Here is a 9521-nt window from a genome sequence, read left to right as displayed (position 1 = left end):
AGTGAGTGGAGAGAATGAGAATGGGGCAGAGCACTGCAGAGAAGCGCAGGGAAGGGAACGAAGAGTCCAGCCAGGCCTCCAGGGATTAGTGTGTGTGGAGCAGAGGGGCAGCTAGAAAAGAGAGAGAAAACAAGCCTGACACACACTGAGGCCCGCTGCAGTTTACATACCTTAGAGCAAAGCTCAGGAGTCAGTCAAACCTGCTTCTTCACTCTACACACCACGCGCCGCCGGTCCATCTCAGTCCACTCCTCCACTCACTCCAAACACAGTGAGCCGAGAAACCGGAAGTAAGGCAGTGCTGTGAATAGCACCGCCCACTGTCCTCAGGTCTCTCCCTAAATCTGGGCGAATCAGCTTCCCAGCCTGCCATAGACTGCCGCATGTCCAGCGCCCAGTCACTTTTAAAGTGACCATTTTTAATTTTTATTTTTTTTACAGATTGGTGGGGTGGCACCCAGGTGCCCCCTATGGACGGGCCGCCACTGCAGTATACTATAATGATCAGTTAAGTGTCCCCTTTAAGAGTATTAACAACACTGTTCTAACAGCAAGGCCTTGCACTGTCTTCACTGGCAATGTTGGAGCTCATAGAATAGAAATTCCCAGCTGCAGCAAAGAGATGATAAACAATGCAAGATGATAAATCCTAGATGATAGTGATTCTATTTGTAATCCAAGAGAATGTGGTAGGTGTCCTGTGTTCAAAGTGTAGTATTTGAGGCTAGACGCAATGAAAGGATCCTATTTGAAGCACATGCTGTGACACTGTTCCAGGATCTATCACATATCACATTGCAAAACAGACGAGCCATGCGTCCTATGATCACTGCATTAAAAGACAAAGGCATACCATATTGCTGGCGTTTCCCTTTGCCCTGAATGCCACATATGCAGGTAAGCAACATTACCTAAGAATGCCTGAAGATATCCCAGCTTTTTGTGAGCAATTACAGATACCTCTGATTGACTTGCCAGATTGGTACAAAGAATTCTGTATTCCAACACAAGGATCATCCCCAACTACCACTCCACAAGCATCTAAATCTAGACCTTCATCATCCAAAAAGGCTAAAGCTGACAAATACTCAGGACCCGGACCAAATAGATCATCATATAACACCAAAGCATAAAGATACAGGATGGTGACCATCTTACATTGATCGGTATTCTGCTTGACTTACTATCCTGAATATATAGATTTGGTTATTCTTTCATTCTCACCATTGTATTTGGCCTGACAAACACAGAATTCCTTCTTACAAAACAGATATAACAAATGCAGAACTTACATTGACATCCCAAAGCAGTTATAATCAACTGACCTCACCACGTCCCTATGTGCCTACAAAATCATAGGAGTTTTAGAACATAACCATATGGAAGCTTATGGGATCTCTTTGATAAGGGCGACATCTGATGGAAGAACTGGAATGACACAATGAAAGCCCTTTTGGTAAACCAATTATAGCTCATTAACTCTGCAAAATATTCAATGAGGTTTGATTTATGCTAGCCGAAAAGGTTTACTATTTTTATGGTTATTTTTCTTCATTTTCAATTATCCATATTACTGTTTATTTGACCAGGAAGCATGATTATGTGAAAACGATAGTGGAGCTTCTATTTCCCTCCATTATCCAACATAAAAGATATATACTCATGCTCCCACAAAGGATCTCTTATACAATGGTGACACCTAAAGGTGAAAGTCAGTATAATATATTTTATTTCTTTACACAGGTTTTGGAGTTTATTCTTTTTCTACTACAGACTCACAGAGCAAGTTTGATGTGTAACAATGCTGACTTCCAGCCTCTTTCCCTGGGTGTCCACCTTTATACTTGGTATTGGACCACATGTTGATTTAAATGCAATACGTGGATACTTGGAGAAAGGGGTCAGTTAAAAGTTAAGATCAAGACATATTTGCCTATGAACGTTCAGGGAAGCATTAATTAGTTTGACTTGCAATCCCTACTAGAATGTCAATAATTAATATAGTTCTGTAGAATATCAGGTGTACAATGATGCCTCGTTTGGCATACCTATAAAGGGAACTTGAGATTACCTCATGGGGAATGACCACTTGATAATATTGCTCACAATAGTTCCATAATTAATGTTATTTTATTTAGTTTAGAACTATAGACACACACCTGCTTTTACAGGAGTTAATCACATTAGGGGGCGTCTGAATGTCCTGGTGTGGATTTAGCGGAGAAATGGTGCAAGGCTATTGCTGTGCACCATAGCTCCACAATGTTACAAACTTAAATTAAGCTCATGATACCGCCCAACGGCGGAAGGGGGTATATGATTCATCCTATCTATATATGATATAAACTGAGTCATGGGAGTTCACACTCACTTTAGTACTTAAACCAAGTTATTTGATCAGGTTTTCAGGTACAGTTACCTCCTGATCCCCTAAAGTGACTACCTCCCATTGCTCCCACCATTGGATGTGGGTTGGCATTCACCAACATGCATTCACCACATTTATCTCCTTAGGCTAACACCTGGAGAAGAGTTTAATACTTCTCACTACTAGTAACACTCATCTAGTGGGTTACTAAAACTTCTTTTTCCTGCTTATTACTTTTTTTTTTTTTCTCTTTCCTTCGCTATTTTTGTTCTTATACTTTATTTTAACATCAGAAAATTCACGGTTGTTTCGTAAACAATAAATAATAACCTCTATTAAACCAAGATGTTATATTCAAAAATGAATAAACATTCTTTTGTAATATCTCACAATGTCAGGGGCCTGAATACACCAGAAAAAAGAGTATCGTTACTTTGAGAACTAAATAAAGCCAAACCAGCGGTGGTGTTTCTCCAGGAAACTCATTTTAAGGCAGGTAATATTCCCAAATTACAAGACAAACATTACCCACAAGTATTCCATGCAACCAACCCTACATTTAAAACCAAGGGAGTTTCCATTTTATTACACAAAAATTCAGAAATAGTTGTCTCACAATTGACAGACACAGAGGGGAGATACATCTTCCTCAAGGGAAGTTGGGCGGGAATTCCAATTACGCTGGCTAATGTGTACTTTCCTAATTCTGCGCAAATCACATTTTGCCAACAAGTAATTGACAAATTTAAAAGCTTCGCGATGGGCTGTATTGTATTTGGGGGGGACCTCAATCTAGCACTCAACCCTTTACAAGATACGTCGGATGGCAAATCTAGTGTGCCATATAAAAAACTAAGGAATATAAAAACACTCCTTGCCTCACTCACACTAATAGGCTCATGGCGCTCATGCAATCCATCAGGGAAAGACTATACTTATTTTTCGACATTACATAACAAATTTACACGTATTGATTATATCTTTATTTCACAAAGAGATTTACCACTCTTACATTCAGCCGATATTGGAATAAAGACTCTTTCGGACCATGCACCCATATCAATGACTTTATACAAAAAGGCCTAAAGGCCTAGAACAACAATCTGGAGGTTAAATCATTCCCTGAACACTGATATGGCAGATACAAATAAAATATCAGAAAGAATTAAATATTATTTTAAAGAAAACGAATCAGAAGACATATCACCTATGAATACATGGGAAGCTCACAAATGCGTGGTCCGAGGGGAATTTATTAGATTAGGGGCTGCAGAAAAGAGAGAAACAGAAAAAGAACTCTTGGTTCTAACACAGGCCATAAGAGATATGGAAGCTAAACATAAACAATAGTTAGCGATTGAAGCAGCTACTGCTCTACTTGAATTAAGGAAAAAACTACAGTCCATTTTGAACCTCTGAGCCCAAAAGATCCTTTTTTCGCGAAAAGGGTTCTTTTACGAACATGGAGACAAGTCAGGCAAATTTCTAGCAAAAGCATTGAAGGAAACCTTACTATCTACAAACATAATGGCCATTAAAAACAGACAAAATCAAATAACTGATACACAAAAAATCGCTCAGCGATTTCAAGAATATTATACAGATTTGTACAACCTACCTTCAGCACATAAACCTAAAGACCTTATTGGATCAAAAGTAGAAATAATTCACAGGTTCCTTATAGACAGCGGCCTACCCACTCTAAAAGACATAAACACACAAACATTAGAAGAACCGATAACAAAAACAGGAATGACTGAAGCCATTAAATCCCTTAAATTGGGGAAAAGCCCGGGTCCAGACGGAAGCTCGGAAAAAAACCCTTTTTTTTCCGTTTATTTGGGGAAAAATGGAAATTTTCGGAAAAATTGAAAAAATTGCTACATTAGCACTTTTTTGTCTTTTTAAGATTGAAAGTCATTCTGTTACTTTAGGAACATAAAATATGACTATGGACAATTTGACTTGGCATAAAATGATCACAACTAGCATATTAAAACTATAGTGTAGCCACAGTGTAGGGCAGGGAGGGGGGAGGGAGTTCATCTGTTTATAGTTTGGTTTCATTTGATTGTGCATACTGACTGCAGACAACAGGTAACGCTTCGAATGCTGTGCTTATGTGAGTGTTCATGTGTAATATGTGCTATAGGTTTGATGCACCAAGATTTACATACTAGTAACCTATATGTTTCATACACAAAGAGCAAATTGCTTAACATGACTGTTTTCTTAGATTCCAAAAGGTTATATTTATAGCATCCCTAAAATTTCGTACATGGAATGTGAGGGGCATGCGCGAGAAATTTAAGCGTGCAGCAGTCTTCACATTCCTTAACCACCTCAACCCAGGAAGATTTTACCCCCTTCCTGACCAGAGCGTTTTTTGCGATTCGGCACTGCATCGCTTTAACTGACAATTGCGCGGTCGTGCGACGTGGCTCCCAAACAAAATTGACGTCCTTTTTTTCCCACAAATAGAGCTTTTTTTTGGTCATATTTGATCACCTCTGCGATTTTTATTTTTTGCGCTATAAACAAAATAAGAGCGACAATTTTGAAAAAAATGCATTATTTTTTACATTTTGCTATAATAAATATCCCCAAAAATATATAAAAAAACATTTTTTTCCTCAGTTTAGGCCGATCGTATTCTTCTACATATTTTTGGTTAAAAAAAATCGCAATAAGCGTTTAATAATTGGTTTGCGCAAACGTTATAGCGTTTACTAAATAGGGGATAGTTTTATGGCATTTTTATTAATATTTTTTTTTTTACTAGTAATGGCGGCGATCAGCAATTTTTATTGTGACTGCGACATTATGGCGGACATGTCGGACATTTTTTACACATTTTTAGGACCACTGTCATTTATACAGCGATCAGTGCAATTAAAAATGCACTGATTACTGTGTAAATGGCACTGGCAGTGAAGGGGTTAACCACTAGGGGGCGGGGAGGTGTTAAGTGTGTCCTAGGGAGTGATTACTAACTGTAGGGGGATGGGCTGTATGTCTGACGTCACTGATCTCTGCTCCGATGACAGGGAGCAGAGATCGAGTGACACTTGTCACTAGGCAGAACGGGGAGATGCTGTTTACAACGGCATCTCCCTGTTCATCCGCTCCGTGAGGCGATCGTGGGTATCCCCGCGACTCACGGAGCTCCCGGCCGGCGCACACGCAATGGCACGGCGGGGAATTCAAATGGACGTACAGGTACGCCCATTTGCCCAGCCGTGCCATTCTGCCGACGTACATCGGCGTGCGCCGGTCGGGAACCGGTTAAGAAACAGCGTGCTGATGTGACAGTCTTGGTAGAGACGCATGTTGAGGGGAGCATTCAGATGGCACTCCGCCGACCATGGGTGGGGTGGGCGTATCATTCTACCCATACATCCCATTCCAGGGGAGTCTCAGTCTTGATAGCCAAATCGGTACATTTTGAGTTGTGTGAATTGTCCACTGATCCACAGGGGCGTTACGTATATATTCTAGCTAAATTATATGGAGAACCCATACTTATATTGGCTTTCTATGTACCACCCCCATTTAACATTTCCATAATTAAAGAAGGATTTTCATTCATGGCCCGCCACTCTGATATATCTGCAGTTTGGCTAGGAGATTTTAATACCACACTAAACCCAACCTTGGATAGACTACAGCCCGCTCCGCTCACCCCTAATACTCCAAATGAAACTAGGTTTTCTAAGCTTATTTTCACCTTCCACTTAACAGATACATGGCGTCACCAGTTCCCACACACTAAATCGTACTCGTGTTTCTCATCCTATGTCCCGCATAGATTTTATATTCATTTCCCACAGATTAATACCAAGACTGTTGGAGGCGGTATTCTGCCCCAGAACACTCTCGGATCATAGTCCTTATTGGATTACGTTAAGTATTCCTATAGAAAAACCAACACAGTCTTGGCGCTTGAACCCATTTTGGCTCTCTCTTCTACTGGAGGATGATGAGCTCACGGATAAGTGGAAACTGTACTTTATAGAGAACGACAAGTCAGCATCGCTCTCCGCAGTATGGGACTCCTTTAAACTATGCTCGCTCCACGTTAATTAGTGCTATTAATAAAATCAAGACAACTTCCTCCAGTGCCCTCGGTAAGGCGCTGGAGGACTTATCCTCTGCTGAAAAAGACTTTGCTACCACCCCAACCCCCGTAAATGCGGATCTGCTAAAATTACAAACCAGAGTAGTTACCCAGTTACAATACCAGAAAGCCAGACAAAAACTCTTTTTCTCCAGACAAAAAATGTTTGAGTACAGGGAAAAGGCGGGCAAGTTGTTGGCCTATCTAGTGCACAGTGAAGATAGGCCCCCTGTGGTGATCACACTGCATGGCACTGGAGGAGGACAAATAACAGACCCACCTAGTGTAACATCTATCTTCAGAGATTTCTTTACTGACTTGTATAAAACGACAGCTCCTACTGAAACACAATCAATGTCCATCTTTCTTGAGAAGGTGGTTTTCCCACAGTTAACAGAGGAACAAGTAGACCTATTAGAGGCACCCCTCACTACAGACGAAATTACAATTGCCATTGCCAGTTTTGCTAGGTCTAAATCCCCAGGATCAGACGGACTCCCAATTGAGATTTATTCGCAATTCAGCGAAATATTAACCCCTAAATTGTTAACCTTATACAATCATCTCTTCGCGATTGGGACTCTACCCCCATCTATGACAGAGGCAATAATAGTCCTCATCCCCAAACCAGGAAAGGATCCGGGATACCCGGAATCCTATCGCCCAATATCCCTTCTACAGGTTGATATTAAAATACTGGGCAAGTGTTATCTATTAGGCTTAATCAGGTTATTTTATCACTAATACATACAGATCAGGCAGATTTTATGCCTGGTCGCAACACCTCGTTCAATCTTAGAAAACTTTATATGAACTTACAGGCTACACACGAAGAGGTTGGCTCACGAGTTGTGGTAACTTTGGACACAGCAAAAGCCTTCGACTCGGTGGAGTGGAGGTATCTCTGGAGATGTCTGGAGGGTTATGGCTTCAGTCCGAAATTTATCAAATGGGTTCAATTGCTATACCAGGCACCCAAGGCCAGGGTGGTGGCTAATGGGTGGTCGTCTCAGATGTTTGACCTCAGTAGAGGCACGAGGCAGGGCTGCCCCTTGTCCCAATTATTGTATGCCCTTGCGGCAGAACCCCTGGCGATATCCATTCGAATGAACCCGGAGATTAGAGGCCTAAGACTGGGCTCTTTAATCGAAAAAATCAGCATGTATGCCGACGATACGCTATTGTATTTAGCGGACCCAGGCCCATCCCTATGTACCGCACTCCATACGATCGAACAGTTTGGAATATTTTCGGGATTGAAAATCAATTGGGATAAGTCGCAAATTCTACCAATCGATAGCTTCCCACCCCCAGAATCCCAAGCCAGACTACCGCTTCAGAGAGTTGTTGTTATCAAATATTTAGGGATTCGTATATCCAGATCCCCTGCAGATTACGTATCCCTAAACATAGATCCTCTCATTTCCATGGTTAAAAATAAAATACGGGTTTGGTCCAAACTCCCACTTGGGACCTGGGGCCGCATAAATTTCATTAAAATGATCTTACTCCATAAAATTCTGTTTCTCCGGTTTACCTACCCTTGAAGCATTTTAAATCTCTAGAGTCCCTTCTTAAGCCATTCGTGTGGGGCGCTAACAGACATAAACTGGCATGGCAAACTCTCAAAAATCAGACTGACCTTGGTGGCACAGCTCTCCCTGACTTTAACCAATATTACATTGCATCACAGTTGTCACTACTTTTTCATCTTGATAAAACGGATAGCGAGAGGTTTCTCATGCTCCTATGTCCAAGATGGGCACAACAAACCAAGGACTCGATATACGCTATAGCATCAGGCTCAGGAGGGATGGAATTAGGGGACAATAGATACTCTATGTTATATCACTACAGGAAAATTTGGGACTTGACTACCTCTAAACTTGAAATCCCACAGTTCAATGAATACACGCCATTATGGCACAAGAATCTTCCTGAATTCAACAAAATACAAGACACATTTATATGGTCCATGCAGGGAATATTTTATTTGTATCACTTATTAAAAGACGGGCATCTGAAAACTTTTGATTCACTCAAAGCAGAATTCACAATTCCGAATCAAATGTTCTTTAGATTTTTACAAATCCGTAATGCGGCGAAATCGCAATTTCCTGATTCTCTCCCAAACCCTACACCTAATGTTCTAATGGCAGTAATTAAGAACAGAGACCCCCATAAATTGATTTCAGCTTTCTATAAAATGCTTTTAACCCCTGTGTCTACTAGAATAGCATATGTTCTTATACCAATATGGGAAAGAGATGTGGGACCAATAGAGGATGAGGAGTGGGGGGAGGCACTCGAGTCTTGCAGAGCTGTGTCCCCCAAATTATCAGATCGCCTATCACAGCTTTACATTCTTCATAGGGCATACCTCACACCCCTCAGAGTGGCAAGATATAAACACACACAATCCACCACATGCCTGATGTGTGGGAAAGAGACTGGCATCTTTTTCCATTTGATATGGACATGTCCTAGGATTCAGGGTCTGTGGGAACAAATTGTGACATTCCTTCATGATACAATGGGCTCACCCCTAGCACTAGATCCAAAACAGTGTCTTTTAGGTATAATTCCCAATACAATTGATAAATACACAAAAACATTTCTCCATGAAACACTCTTTGCAGCAAGAAAGGTCATAGCCAAAAAGTTGTGGATGAGACAGACGTCTCCTAAACTAGTGGAATGGAAGATCGAAGTGAATAACACCCTGCCGTATAACAAATGTATATATATTAATAGAGGCTGCCCTGCCAAGTACAATAAGATATGGGATCGTTGGCTTCAAGAATCTGATACCTGTGTATAATGCAACCAATTTAGTATGGAATGTTTTCTTGAAGATACACCTTGTTGCATAGTTACTAAAAGTTATATGTATGAATACTGAATATTTTCACAGAATGAACACAATGTACTATTCAGCATATGTATAGATTTTGGAACAATACATGTACTTGTTGCCAAGTTTGTATGTTACAGCAAAAATTACATGTATGCACCAGTTAATTAATAAAACATTGT

Source organism: Aquarana catesbeiana, linkage group LG01 (genome assembly GCF_042186555.1).
Source record: "Aquarana catesbeiana isolate 2022-GZ linkage group LG01, ASM4218655v1, whole genome shotgun sequence".
Classification (NCBI taxonomy): Eukaryota; Metazoa; Chordata; class Amphibia; order Anura; family Ranidae; genus Aquarana; species Aquarana catesbeiana.
Note: the sequence above shows the minus strand (reverse complement) of the source record.